The 15,080-nt window shown below is 51.7% G+C and overlaps 1 protein-coding gene across 18 annotated transcripts in view; it reads left to right on the forward strand.

Moving 5' to 3' along the window:
- Window positions 1-15,080, forward strand: part of LOC113246261 (F-actin-monooxygenase MICAL2) — a 137,707-nt gene that overhangs the window by 23,183 nt on the left and 99,444 nt on the right. For 9 of the 18 annotated variants that reach the window (XM_026486796.4, XM_057317062.1, XM_057317057.1 and 6 more), the window contains exon 2: window positions 1,616-1,687. The exons of the other annotated variants lie outside the window; for them this stretch is intronic. The gene's annotated coding sequence lies outside the window, so the exon portion shown is untranslated. The remainder of the gene's footprint in view (window positions 1-1,615; window positions 1,688-15,080) is intronic. 18 annotated transcript variants of the gene reach the window in all.

The raw sequence follows: 15,080 nt of genomic DNA on the forward strand, positions 1-15,080 counted from the left end.
AGAGCCCTTAGAGGGGAGCAAGTTAGAAGGGGTCTTTGGTGAGGAAATCACCAATTAGGTCAAACTTCTCATTTTATAGATAAGGAAACTGAGAGCCCTCAGGGGGAAGGGAGGTGCTGGGCCCTAGGACTTTCTGGTTTAGTGGCGTTAAGGGAAGTCAGAAGTATGTTTAGCTGTGGGTCAGACAGGGTTTGAGTTGGTCCTTGGAGTGGCTGGATTACAATGTGCCCAGGCCTCTATGGGAATCTGATCAATGGTCGGCCCTTATAGACTGGTCCAGAAATGCCCACCTGCATCCCACTGGGCAGTCAGTCCAGTGTGCTTCCTTTGAGAAGCAGGGGGGGCAGAGAAGTGGAGTCCTCCAACCTCTCTGAGCCTACAGCTCGGGCTGATAGAGAGTGGGTGAGGCAGGCCAGCCTATTTGTCGGCTGCCATCGGCCTGAGAGGTGTGCCTTGATAATGATTGATCATGGTGGGAGTGATTGGAACTTCTGCCCAAGTGGCTGTGGGGACCCGCCGCAGTTGTGCTGGGACCCCTCTCTCCTTAGTGTAGTGGGAAAGCCCGTGAGCACTGGGTCAGCCAGCCGTGGGCTTGAACCCTGCTGTGCCGTGGAGCTGTGGCAGGTGCCTTCTGCTCTCTCGGCCTCTCCGTCCCTGTTTGTGAGGAGCCACTGGAAGAGAACACATCTGGTCTACCAGCGTGCGTCATGCATGGTTAGTGCTCTGTAGACAGTTGCTGCTTTCCCATTCATAGACTGAGAATTCTGAAAGTGAGTTCAAGTCTGAGGCTCTAAACACAGTCCATGGTGTATAGAGAGCATACATGTGTAATCGATTCTGTGGGCAAGTTGGCCCACTGCCCTGCTGAGCAAAGTGTGCCTCTGTCCGTGGAGTATGCGTGTTACCTCTTGTACAGCTCAGATTTCTCCTCCGTGTTGACTTTTGTCCTCCTGAGGCCACCTCTCAGGAATTTGGAGTTGTGAAAGTAAATTCTTAGAAGTGCTTCAGAATGCTGGGCTCTATTTCCAAACAGGTGCAGGGGCATTTTTCTGCAGAAGCAGTCGGATATGTCCACACCGTTTGGGTGGTCAAGGGAAGCCAAGATAGTAGTTTGTTTAGGAAACTCGGCCATGACCAGATGGTCTGCTTTTAGAACTTCCTAGTTTATTTAGTGTTTTGGACCCTTTCCACCTCAGGAAATATGGCAGATTTCACATTGGTGACTTATTACCGAGGTTTTACACCAGCTTGACTTACTTTCAACATGTCTTCACCTTAGAAATTCTGGCACTTTCTGTTTCTACTAAAGCAGCTACTGAAGTAATCTTTTCCAGACCATCTTACTTTCTCTGTAAACCTTTGCATGGCGATGTGATGAACCCTAGAGTGCACATTCAGCAGATACGGTGGGATTTGTTTAACCACCTAGCAGTTCCTTTTCTTCACATGCAAAACTTGGAGCACAGAGAGAAATTCTCTGGGCATTTCCTCTTGTTGGGGAGTGTTCCTAGAGGGTAAAGTCCACAGCCTGTGGGACCTCGTGGCAGGCAGAAGATAGGAGGCCGTAACATAAGGTAATGTAACTGACATCCATTGCGGGGCTCTTGTTTTTAAGGGAACGTGGCAACCTGTGCATGGCTCGTCCCACGAGGAGATGACTTTAGTCACGGCGATGCCTAAGAATCAAGTAAGTCTCTTTCGTGCCATCGAGTTGCCCTTGAGGAGCTGGCTTCAGGCTTTGGAAAGTGTAGGGGCACTTGTACTCTTTCTTTAAGCCCAAGTGAGCGTGACTCAGTTTGGAGACACACTGGTCGGTGGAGGCCTCCCTTGCCCTCCCTGGCCCTCTTTCTTTGCCTGCAACTACTGCGGTCAGTCGCACGGCCCTCTGTGCTATCAGAGGAGGGAGGGAGGCGGGGTTGAGACTGAGGCGTGTTTCGAACCCATGTCAGTGGTCTTCAGGTGGGCGGACTCTCTGCCCCTTGTCCTTTTAGTAAGAGCAGCAGCTCAGCTGTCCCGACTCCAGTCCCAGCCCCTATTGTGTTTCTGTCTCCGGCTGGCCCAGATCTGGGCCAAGGCAAGAATGTGGCCGGGCAGCTTCTGGAGGGAGTGACTGTAGAGCACTGCACCATGAGTCCAAGATTTGAAACTGTGATTACAGCATCTTCCTCTGCTTGGGTTCCCCTCTGAGGAGAGCAGAGCCATTCACCTCTGTAAATTCAGCAAGTCCGTAGAGGCTTAGGGCTAGGTGGGTGGGTACGGACAGTAATCCATAATGACTGGTTAGCACAGTCACCCTCAGGAACTGTTGTGGGAGCCCCGGCCGCTCTCCCCAGCTCCACTCTGTTCCCCTGCTCTGTCCTCTACAGTGCTGCCAGAACTTTCTGGAAGATAGTCTGACCATCACTGCCCTAGTAGCCCTCGGGGCCCCCTCCTGTTAGACCTCACCCTCACTTCATAGCCTTGTTTTCTGCCTCTCTCATTTACCCTGGCTTTAGTCCCACAACTCCTGGAACAGATGTCCACACTGCGGACGTGCCATTCCTTCTAGAAGCTTCCTTCCCTTCTCCAGGCAGAGTCGACACCTCCTCCTCCTCTACACTCCCATAGCGCTTTATTTGGACGCCAGGTACATGACTGGCTGAGTTAAGATTTGTTTGCTTGTTTGTCTCACTCCCTTGCTGTGGGAGCCTTGAGGGCAAGGACCCATCATCCAGCCTCCCTGTCTGAGCCAGGCAGCACCATCCTGGAGACACAGTATTAGGCACGTGGCAGGTGGTCAGCAGCTGTTTGTTGATTGAGGGAGTTCAAACCCCAAGATTTCTTCAGGGCTTTGTGGTTCATGAAGCTCTATGTCAGTGTCTTGTGGGAACCTCACTCCCTGGGATGGGTAGTCCTATCATCCTCACTTATTTTATAGACATGGAGACTGAGGTCTAGGCAGTCAGCTAACCTGCCCCCCGGCGGCAGCTCCTAAGGACCAGGACACATGTCTCCTATGGCCATGCTAGTCTGGTTTCTTTAATACTGAATTTTATAATTAGAGAGAACCCAAGAGATGATTTGGCACAAACCCCTTATTACCAGATAGGGAAACTGAGGCCTGGCCTGAAGATACTTTCTCAAGGTTACTTGCCTAATTGGTGCCAAATGGAGAATTGGGACGTGGACCCTGGACTTCCAGTCTAGCATCCTTCCTCTCCTCCTCCTTCCTCCTCTGCCTCCCTTCTTTATATAGACATCAGAAAACATTTTGGTACCATCATTCTGCATTTACAAGAGGGTGAAGGACTTACAGAATGCCCTGAGTCAGAGGGAACATAGAGATGAATAGAACTGGCCCTGCCTCTAGGAGCTTCCCTGGAGGTGTGAGACCAGGGCAGGTCCTGGTGGAGGGGTGGGTGAGTGGAGTGAAGAACGGAGGGGTGGGGAGAGCATCAGTGCCCAACCCAGGGCTGGAGCAGGGTGGAGGTCCCCATGGAGGGGCAGCAGGCAGTTGGGTCTTGTATTTAGAGGCTGGCCTGGTGGGCACCAACGATCTGCAGGAGGGGAGATCCTGAAGAGCAGGCTAGGAAGGGGTTGGCTAGACCTGGGGAAAAGCTACTGCAAGAATTCTGATTCTTAGTGTCGGGGCAAAGAGGTCCTGATAAGTCCATCTGCTATGACCTGAGAATCCTTCCTCTTTCCTGGAGAAACACCGAATACAGAATGTGTCCACAGAGGAGGGTCAGGCAATGGGCAATGTGTCCCATCATTGTCCAGAATGTATATGGGGAGGGATGTGTGTGCTGGCTCACCCCTGTTGTGCTCCCGTGGAGTTTTGTTTTGTTTCTGATTGACCACAATTCCAGCTGGTCTTTTCCTGTCTCTCAGTCACAAGGCTTTGCTGGGTCTTTCATTCACCCAGGCTTGATACAGGGCCAGGCAGGTCCTGGTTACTCTGTTTTCACTCTGTCCCTTCTTGCACATTCTGGGGCTTACAGACAGGACGACTGGGACTGACCACAGGCTTCATCTCTAGTAGCAGGTTGAAACATAAGCTTTGCCCAAATTACAGGGAATGTGATGTTTCCCAAATATGTACCTTGGATTATTTTCTGAAGATGACCAGGTTATAAACTTCTCGAGGGCAGGAGAAGCATGCAGTGTTTTATCATTGTTGTTTACACCTTAGGTTTACCTTGCACTCTACATTTTATGAAGACCGTTTCATCTTTATAATAAGCGGGCGGATTCCTCCCATTTCACAGATGAGAAAATTAACTTCAATTTTTACCCTGCCCAGGGTTGTATAGCCACCTAAGGGCTGAGCTGGGACACAGCCCAGGCCTCCTGTTTATAAATTCCATGATCTTTAGACTCTGCTAAGCTCCAGCCATATGTAAATCCTTGGAGGGCATAGGACTTAAGAGGAGCTCAATCAATATTTGTCGAATGAGTGAACTTTGGCTATTTGGAGGGGGGCAGGTGGGAGGCACTCTTAACCATAAATGCATCCTCTCTGGCAGCAAAGGGAACACTACCCCGTGAAGTATTTGCACTTCTTGCCATGATAAGGAGCTGGTAAGTTCTCTTCTCACCCAGCCTCACCTCCGGGAACTGGGTCATGCACACTGAATAATTAATTCCTTGAATCTTTTACTCTGAGTTTCCCTCTCCTGATGCTGAGGTGATCATTGGTCTTCGAAAGGTTCTTGGCAGAGGCAGATCCTACTGTTTGTTGTCAGAAACATTCGGATGACCCATCTGATTGCTCATGATGACTATTCTTGGCCTTATCAGGTCAGGCTTCCAGTGAGTTAGTTCAGTCTACCACTTCTCCCCACCAGCCTCCTTTAGGCCAAGGAAGAGGGATCCTTGTGATTATCTTAGATATTCAGGGTTCTGTAGGGACAGGAAGGCCCACCCCTCCCTTCTCACTGACCTCTGAACTCCTCAAGATTTTGCGGCGAGGGCTGGGAAAAGAACAATTAGACATGTCAGCTTGGGAAGGAACCCATGGGGTCAGGGAGACTGTTACCAAAATATCTTCCGGGCCTGCTCTTCCCCTAAGTGGCACATGGGTCATGTTTCTTAGAGTCTGCAGGGGATCCAGCTGGCCTCATCAGAGTAACCTAACTAGGTCTCGAGGTCAACAGAGCAGAGTGGGAAAAAGTGAGCTAAGGCCAAAGACCCACATTCTAGTATCAATTGTGCACAGCGTAGCTGCATGGCTTTGGGCCACTCACAGAACTTCACCTGCCTTCCGGTTTCTCATCAAGGAAATAAGGGAGGTGTAAAGGGTTAGGTAGCATCCAGGGAGCTTCCTAAAATTCTGTGACTTTTCAGTGCTCTCTCTGTCATCGTGACTCGCACCGCCTTCTTCTCCAGGTCACCCCCTCCTCAGGTAGCTGGAGCTTGCTTCTGTTGGCCCTTTTCTCCTGGCCTTTGTAGCCTTGCCACCTCTCTCTCCCCTGCCCAAGCCTGGGACATGCCAGAGTACAGATAAGAACTGCCTGTTGCAGCCCTAGCCTCTTGCCAAGCTGCATGGGGAAAGTCTAATGTTTTGCTAGAGTTGGGAACCTACGGGGTGTAGGTGGCATTGGAGGGGGGTGAGGAAAATCTTTGAGTGAGAAGAAGCCAACCCAGGTGACCAGAGGTTGTTGGGATAGCCACACTCTCAGTGCCACAAGTTTTCTGGAGTTGAGTTGTTGAGTTGTTTGACCAGAGAGAGTGGATATGTTCTGAAGAATATGGCCCCAAGCATCTCCTCTTCTTGCCCGGCCAGGCTCTGCGCTCAGGAGTGAGCAGACACTCTGGAGCAGTAAAGGTCATGGCGTTGGTAGAATTCTGCTCCGTGGGAGCCACGAGATGTCTCAGACGAATAACTAACACAGAAAGGGGAAGGGCTGAGAAAGGTGGGTTTGTCTCTAAGATCAATGATCGTAGGGTGTCAAAGCCGGGAAGGATCTACAGATCATCGAATCTGATTCTTCGGTTTTATGGGTAAAGAAACTGAGGCCCAGAGACATAAACGAGGCCCATGAAGCAAGCTAGGGGTAGAACTGAGATGAAGGCCAGGTCTCCTGATTCCCAGACTCAGGAAGCCAAAACATCCCCCGAAGTGGCTTCTCCCCGAGAGTCATGTTGCCTCCTCGCGTGGGTCCAGCTTGCACACTTCCCACGTCTCTCTGTGACCCTGAGCGTGATTGTCTCACGTGTTAGCAGGGCCCCCCTGCTGCCACCTCATTGTTTATCGGGGCTAATAAAACCCGGGTGCAGCCGCACGGAGAGGTGGAGGCGTCTCCTCATGCGCAGGCTGTTGGGCTTGAGCTTCGTGACCTACCACGACTGGGTCGGCATTCTTCTGTTTTATGGTGTGTCTTGGGGTGAAAGGTTAACCGAAGACGGGAAATGAAGGCTCTGAGTGGCCCCTTGTGGGTCTGTCATTCAGATAAAAATCACCTTTGTTGCTAAACTAAGGGTGTGGGTTGAGTGCAGCCTGTGCCCTCTCTTACCCCAAGAGAGGCCACTTTGGGTGGGAGGCTGGCCACCTTATCACGGTGTTAATGGCACGTGAACCAGGGCGGGAGCCATTCACTTTTTTAAAAAATAGGACTCGATTTGGCTTAGCTTTTCCTACTGAGCTCCAGGAAATGAGCAGGTATTAGGTGACACCTATGACCTTGTCAGTCCCTCATAGCAGCCCTCAGAGAAGTGACGTGGTTCCTGATTGTGTGAGAAGGAAACTGAGCCAGATACAGGTGAATTAACTCACAGGGGCCAGGGCTCAGAGGCGGGGTGTCTGACTCCATGGTCTTTTCGCACTCCACATTTCACATGGCCTCTTTCTCAGCACCGAGAAGGGTAGGCTGGAGCTAAGCAGGCCGGGCATTGATTGGGGCATGAAACATTTATTATGCGACTTCTGAGTGTCAGATCCTGGGCTGGGTTGTGGGGACGCAGGGGTGAGTAAGCCCTAATCCCTTTATTCCTGGGAGATTGTGCCCTGGGCTGGCAGCTGGGCAGATGCGTATGAAGTGACAGCTACTGTCTTAAGCACTGTCATAAACACATCAAATGCTCTGGAAGCCCTGAAAAGAGAGCCTCACACAGGGAACACTGCACCAAGCAGGTGCTGGGGGACTTGGGTTTTGAAGGACAAAGAGGAGATTACCAGGCAGATAAAAATGCAGACGGTTTCTGAGTAAAAGGTGTGGTGGTATGAAGGGTCTCCATTCTGTACTTGTGAGTAAGGGAGAGTTGTGTGCCTGTTTTCTTCTCAGCTGAGGGTGAAGGGAGTGGGCATTTAGTTGAGAGATAAACTGGGGGAGGAGGAGGGGTTTGGCACCAGACTTGCTAATTATGTGAGCGTCGTTGAAATAAACATCCCTAGGGACCAGCAAAGATTCTCCAGATATGAATTCTCCAGGCACGTGAAGTACCTTTCCCTGTAGAAACGTGCACGGAGCTTGTTTTCAGACGGCGTGTGTCCATTCTGTGTCTTGTGTCTCACGCAGCGGCGGAGTGTTTATGGATGGGGCGAAGGCATCCGAGTGGGACCCGCCACCCTAGCAGCTCATGTTCAAAATGTCTCTGATTCCTCTTGCCAAATAAGCTGATAACAAACACCCTTGTGAGTTCATGTGCAGACTGTCTCTCCAGGGACCGTTTTTGCATTCCAGACAGGGCCACACAATCATTCCGCAGGAGCTGGGCTGTGGGGTGAGAAGGCTACTTAAAAATAAAGACCAATGAAAAGATATAGCTGTTTTTAAGGATGATATTTACGAGACACAAGGATCCAGGAAGTGAATGACTTGCCGTGAGAGAGAGCCAGAATCTTTAAAAATATCAGCTCTGTAGAGCGGGAAGAGTCATGGGGGAGAGAGAGCCCTTCAGGAATCCTGGACTCTCTCCTTGTAGATGAATTCTCACCGAGATCTGCCCCAGGAAATCCATTTGGGAAGCAGAGTTTTGAGCCTGACTTGTCCTGCCCTGGGAGGAGGCGCGTGAACTTGGAGCCAAAGGCTTCTAGGTCCCACATCACAGTCTCTTTCGTGGCCCTTGGGTTTTGCTTTATTTTTATGAAGAAAGAGAGAAGATCCTTTCAGACAGTTGTTGCTTATTTTAGTGAATATGTTTTTCAGAACGTAGACCAAACACCAAGAGAGGAGTCCAGCATCTTCATTCAGCCAGCCCAGATTTCTTACATTGGGATGGTGGGCCACTCTCTCTCAAATCTCCACAGAATATTCATCAGCACGGTCCCACCTATAGTCTTCTCCCCTGCACTGCTGTCTGTTGGGCTGCGGGTCAGTGAGGGGCACTTTGACCACCGAATGGGGAGTGGTCAGTGTAGGCTCTGGTGCTGGAGCGCTTATCCCAGCACCTCTGAGCTCACAGGAACGCGGCCTTTGCGTGTCACTGGGAGCACGGGTCATCCGTGTCCTCAGAGCTGTGCTGTCTGCCCACACAGGTCCACGTTGCCCTCAGCACCAGCCTCGTGGCTGCCAGCGATGGCACAGCACAACCTGGCAAGCCGGTAATCTCCTCAGAGGTCAGCTCAGCGGCTGGGTGTCTCTTAGGGGCTGGTTCTGCCCTGTCTTATTGGAGACGCCTTTCTGTATTTACTATCTGGAAACTTCATTGGTTTTAAACAGCTTTTGGGGAAATAGTCCCCAGGAGTCATCAGTTTCTCTGCATGGTGAGGAAGTAGACAAAACTCTCTTTCTCTCTGTCTTCTGCTCAGACACATTAACTGCCTCCCGATAACAGTGTATTTGACTTGGACGGAGAACCCCCTCGGTGGGCCCTGCTGAAAGGAGACACACTTTCTCAGAGCTTCCTCACTCTGTCTGTCTCTGGCTTGTTCACTCCCCCGAGGTCCCATCTGAGAACTTTTCAGCAGTGTTCATTTGCCTGGCACATGGTCATCAGTGTCTGTGGCGAAGATAGGAACAAATAAATAGCCGGCAAGTAAATCCTCCGATTTCCCAGCAGAAGCAAAAGGAAGCGAACAGGCCTCAGACTGAGTTGCCTGAGTGCTTTCCACGATCCAGCCTGCACTCCAGGAAAATTCCCTCTGGTCCTTGGTGCACACGGATTTACAGATCTCCCCTCCCTGGACTGGGCCTCGAGGGAGGGCCGGATGATCTTTGAGCCACATCCAGAAGGTTCCCTGCTCAAGACGTGAGTCTTGTTTTCAGGGCTTAACACAAATAAACAAACCACAATAACAACAACAAACCGTGGGCCATGCTGGGCCCAGGGAAAGCAGAGTCTGTCCGTTCTGCTGGCTACCCCGGCTTGCCCAGCACGCTCCCACTTGGCTGACTGTCCCACTTAGGAACCTCCTGCGTGTCCCTGTTCCGTCATGCGGCTTCTCGACAGCACAGGGGACGGCATGTTTAAATCACAGAGCTGGCTTCTCAAGCGTGTTGACATGTGGGTAGGCTTTGAACAGCTGTGGGGCTTTCTGACTCAGGCAGGGCTGAGCTGTCCGTGCAGGGGCGCACACCTGCTCACAAAAGCTGAACGCAGTTTACAGGCCCCTGTATGGAGACCGGGGTGAGGCGTGTGGCCGGCCCGACTGCTAGCTGGGGGGACGGCCTCATGGAAGGAATGGGCAAGCATCTCCCCTTCGCCTGCCCTGGGCACACCCACACCGAGGCCAGCTGGCTGTCGAGGTCCAGGAAGGTATTATTTACGTGGCTAATAACATTCATGATGGTATAAACAACAGAGCAGTCTAATTACATATCAGGGAATTGATTCTGAGATTAAAGGTCTATAATTCAAATGAAAAATTTTGGAAGTCTTTTAAAAGCTAACTCTAAAGTTGGTATGGCATCTGCTGTTCTGTTCCTCCTGAAACAGATTTTTACTGGTAGATGTTCATTTATTCAACAGACGTGTACTGGCTACCTACCAGGTGTGGATACCACACTGACACTGAAATTACAAAGGTAAAAATGAACAGACAACTCGAAAATGGCTGAATTAGTCACAAAGGGGCATGATATAAAAAGTCAAATTATTTGAATCTTTAATGTTGATCGAATGCCAATTGTGTACTTAGAACTGAGCTGGGTACTCTGGCAGATAGGGAAAAACACCAAAAAACAAAAGGCAGTTTTGTTTTTGTTATATATATTAATTGTCCAGGCAAGATTAATGCACAAAAAAAATGTGTTAGGTTCAAGGCTAAATGATGTGCCAGATAGTCTGGCCTCTGCCCCTCTCCCTGTGTTGTGACTGTCCCCCCACCATCGTGTACTTCCCCACCCATGGCAATTTCTCAGAAGCTGGGGACAGAGCTTGGGGACAGAGCTCACCCACAATGCAGGTTCTCAGTAAATGTAAAGGGTGGAACCGGATGTGGTTAGTGACTCCCAGACCTGGCTTTGGGCCACGTGTTCCCCAGGGAGCTAAAAACATCTTGCCCCTTGGCCCTCAGGCTATAGAAGTTCTGTTGGGGAGCCGGCCCAGGAAGTGGACCCTTCGGGGTGAATCTGCAGTGCGGCCGGGGTTGGTGGCCTCTGGCATGGACGCCAAGAGTGAAAAGAATGCAAAGGAAAGGAAGGTCGGTAAGGTGGTGGGGCAGCTGTGGTGCCCGAAAATTCTAGCTCCTCCCTGAAGAGCCAGCTCTGATGCCACTGCTCGGAGCTTTTCTTCTGGCTGCCGGTCATTCCATCCCGTGTCCACATGTCTGGTATCACGGCAACCGTTATCCGTAATTATTATTTAAATTTGATCCCCCCAATAGATGGTGATGTTCCTTTGGGACCCAGCGCATAGTAAGCCTTCTGTTAGTACCATGGGGCCCGCCCTGCTCCTGAGGATGGGTAAGATTGGAGCAGGGGCAGGAGGAGAAGGCCGGAGGCTGGATGTGGGGCACTCCAGGGCCCACCTGCCTGAATCAGCCACGGGAGCTGGAGTGCTAATACCTCTGGGAATCGAGCCTAATAAGGAAATGGGGGTTGCACGGAGGGCCTGGGGAGCCTGTCAAGGGAGTGCAGATGTCCACAGACAGGTGTAGGAAGCCCCAAGGGCTGTGGGAACAGGGTGGAGGCGGTGCTGGCAAGGTGGGAAGTAGAGGCTAGGTAGGAGGCCTCTGCAGTCATTCTGGTGGTGGTGAGACAAAGGGCAGTCACCCTTCAAGCCACCACAGAGCCTGGATTTTGCAGCTGCTCTTGCTTGGATTTTACCCCTAAGCAGTAGTTGTTGGGCTTCTACCGTTGCCAGGCCGTGGGCTGTGCCCGGGGAGCTTGCAGTGCAGGGACACGGGCAGACCTGTGAGTGGAGCAAGTGCAGCAGGACGGAGGAAGCCATCACTGGCACCTCCACAGGGTACGGTGTGGGAAAGGGGTGAAGGGAAGTCCAGCTAAGACTTCAAAGAACAACAGTGCTGTCTGGAAGACTGCCTGGCCAGGCATCATTGTGTTTCATCCTCACGTAGCCCAGTGGGGTCAGGACTATTATTATCCCCATTTTATGGATGGGGGAACTGAGGTTCAAAGAGGTCAGGTAACTCATCCGGGCTCACGCACCTAGGCACTGGTGGGTCATGTTTGTAACAAGTCTGCCTGACTCCAGGGTTCAAACTGGGACCCCTGGTATTCGGCTAGCTTCGATGTTCCGGCCCTAGAGCCTCCTGGGACTTCACCGAGTAAACTCACTCCGTGTGGCCATGCTAGACAGAGCAGCACGGGCCAAGGCAAAGGCAGGAAGAGTCCTGTTTATCAGGAGCTGTCGGTGGCTCAGTAAGTCAAGAGTACAAGGGAAGGGGAAGCATTTGGGGGCAGGTAAGGGGGGAATCATGAGGGTGGTTTCTGTTTTGCTCTGCTAGGACATTCGGACTTGGCCCTGGAGACTGTCGGGGGGCTGCTGAAGGATTTGAAACAGGAACAGAACCTGACCAAGTGTGTGTGTTTGGTGTGAAGGTGTCTTTGGTGGAGCTTGAGAAATAGGCATGTGGGTTGGAGGGAGGTGATCTGGAAGCAGGAAGGGCTTTATGAGGAGATTTTGAGGGTTCAGGTGAGAGCAGAGAGGAAGGCAGGTGGTGGTGGATGGGGCTGTTGGGGAGACAGGAGTGGGTGATGGACGGCCCGGGAGGTGGGCAAGAGGGGCAGGGAAGGGGGGACTCTAATGGTTTGGCCTGAGGGTCTGGACGTAGATGGTGCTGTTCACTGAGTTTGAGGGTGCAGGGGAAGGACAGGGGAGGTAAACTGACCACACCGGAGGTCTCTTTACGAGAGTCACTGCAGTTGACTCACGGGCTTACGAGCTTATGGGCCCAGCATGCCACAGAGCCCATGGAGGGATAGCTTGATGGGTCACCAGGACATAGATACTGAGTGAACTACAGGAGTGTCAAGGTCCTTGAGGGTGAGAGGAGAGTGAAGATCAGAACCTTGGGACGCAGCAAAATCTCAGGGGCATTTAGAGAGAGAGGAGTCTGCAAAGACTGAAAATGGGAGTGACAGTGAGCAAGATAGGGTCCCAGATGTGATGATGGGATTGGTGTGACAACCTTGGGTGTGAGGCCTGGACCAGACTCTGTGTGAGTGGGAACCAGACGGTGGTGGATGGATGGAAGGGGAGGTGGAGGTGAGGGAGTGGACATTGCCAGGCAACCTAGCCTGGGAAAGGAAGGAGGGAGAGTGCCATTTTGTTTCCTCCAGTGAAAGCGATATAGACCTAACTATGATTGAGTTTGTGCACATTTTTGGGACTGACTTCATGTTGACAAATTTACACAACAACAACAACAACAACAAAATCGCAAAGCTTTTGTCAGGCAATGATAAAAACTAGCGTTTTTTTTGGCTTGACAAATGCGGTCACTTGGCACAACTCTTTAAAATCTGGGGCCTTTGGAAGACAGACTCTGTGAGACACTGCTGGGCTGCGAGCTTCTCGGGGCCGGGACTTCTCTGTGTCGTCCCAGACTTCTGGTCGAGGAGCTGTGTGCAGAGCAAGCAGGCATTATTGAGAAATCTTTTCATGTTCATTTTGCTAGGATTTCTGTCTCCTCCCCAGCATCCATGTCTGTCGTCCAGACCAGTTACTGGGGTCCGGGTCCCTGAGACCTAATGTCAGCGTGTCAGGGGATGCGATGCCATCCAGATACAAAGGTTCGTCTGGGGAGTGGGCTTAAGGACGTGCCAGGCAAAGACTCGGCGGGAAATGCGGTTTTAGCTCTCCCATCCCGCATACGTTAGATTAAAAGGAATGAGCTACCTTTTCCATTTGTGTGAAAATGCACCAATTTCTGCCTTGGTTCGGCTTGGGCTGCCTTGAGCTTGAGGTGGTGGGATTCATCCCCCTGCAGATGCCGGAATAACGCTTAGCACATCCATGAGCGTGCACCGTGAGGCACCTCATTTAAATTTCACAGAGACTCCATTGTTTGTTCAAGGGAGGGCTCGGTGGCCCAGAGTCCGTGAAGTTTCTGCCACACCACATCAGCTTCCAGGGGCTCAGGAGCTGAGGGCTGGGGGGCGTGGGGGCGGGGGAGGGCATTGAAACCAAGGAAATGACTAGCGTCTCTGTCCTGTTCTCCTGTCCTAGGCCATTCTCATTTAGCGAAGAGCTGTGGATTTTGCAAACGGTATAGATGTGTGTGTGTGGTGGGGGGTAGGGTGGGGGCTTAAATGGAGGGGTGGGCAGGCTTATTCTGAGGGTCAAGCGACTTTTCCAGGATATTGAGGTCCTAATGAAAAGTAAGCTATAAAATGGCGGAACTGGTTGTTTTGAAAGTTGACCGCAACAGTGGTGGTAGTGAGAGATCCCTCTCACGTATCACTGGGAGAGAAAGCTTTCTACACAGGACAAATTCGACACACCTACCACACTGTGATTTCTCTCCTGCCTCATTGAAGGGGATGCTTCCTGCCCAGCAGAAAACCCCTCGATTCTCGGTGACGTCCTGCACTGACGCTCATGTCTTACGTGTGCGAAGTCCAGATGTTCCTGGTCACAGAGGGCTTTCCCACGGGTGGACACCTGGGGAATCTGGCTCCTCTCTTCTCATGGCTGGGTCGTCTTCCAGCTATGGTTTCCAGGGCTGCCGTGCTCCAGGGGAAGTGAAAGAGCATGGAGGGTCCCCAGGGGAGGTTCTTACGGGGCGTTCCCAGAATGTGTGCGTCGCTTCTGCTCCCAGCGCATTACCTAGAACGGGTCATGGCGGCTCACAGCAGCAGGGAAGGGCCCGGGGGGAAGGAGCAAGGCGTCTAGCGACAGCTAGCCTGTCTCTGCCGTGCCCACCAAAGCCCAAAAGTTAGCGTCAGCTGGATTTCTGTCGGCATATTCGCCACTGGGAGTGCCTCAGTCTGACGGTGCTTCGAGATCTCATGACCCAGACCTGGGCATTCTGGGGTTCGACGGAAGAAGAGGCGTCCCGGGCCTAGACCGGAGACCATGTCTCTGCTGTGGTACACAGGGCAGTGCTTCCGTACCTTTTGGCTCCGTCCACTTCGTGTGGGAGCACTACAGGTATAGCGGTTAAGGACGTGGGTCCTGAACTCTGGCTGCGGGGCTGCGTCACAGCTTCACCACTTCTAGGCGCGTGACCTCGGGCTGTTGGCTAACTTTCCTAATTCTCTGAAAAATGGGATAACAATAGTGTCTAACAATGCCTGGCTTCGTTACAATGACTAGCGTCTCTGTCCTGTTCTCCTGTCCTAGGCCATTCTCATTTAGCGAAGAGCTGTGGATTTTGCAAACGGTATAGATGTGTGTGTGTGGTGGGGGGTAGGGTGGGGGCTTTAAAACATATGAAGCGTGTAACACATTGCCCAAGACTTTGTAGATGCTCATTTAGTGAGAACAGTTCTTCCGTTCCCAAGGATCGGGTATCCATTCATTCATTTAGCACATACCGTATACAGAGGGTCTCGTGCTAGGAACTCGGAGTAGGGAAGTACAAAATTCACAGAGGAACTTGCTATAATCGAGGCAAGTACAGGATGCCGTGGGAGGGATCCCACCCACTTGGGGCTAGGGAGCTAGGGTGTCTGGAGGAGAAGGGCCTTGGAGGAGGACTAGGAGTTAGGAGGGTGAGTATTTGCTCGCATGCCCTGCTTAAGAGTACCAAGTAT

The sequence above is a fragment of the Ursus arctos genome, unplaced genomic scaffold (genome assembly GCF_023065955.2).
Source record: "Ursus arctos isolate Adak ecotype North America unplaced genomic scaffold, UrsArc2.0 scaffold_23, whole genome shotgun sequence".
Classification (NCBI taxonomy): Eukaryota; Metazoa; Chordata; class Mammalia; order Carnivora; family Ursidae; genus Ursus; species Ursus arctos.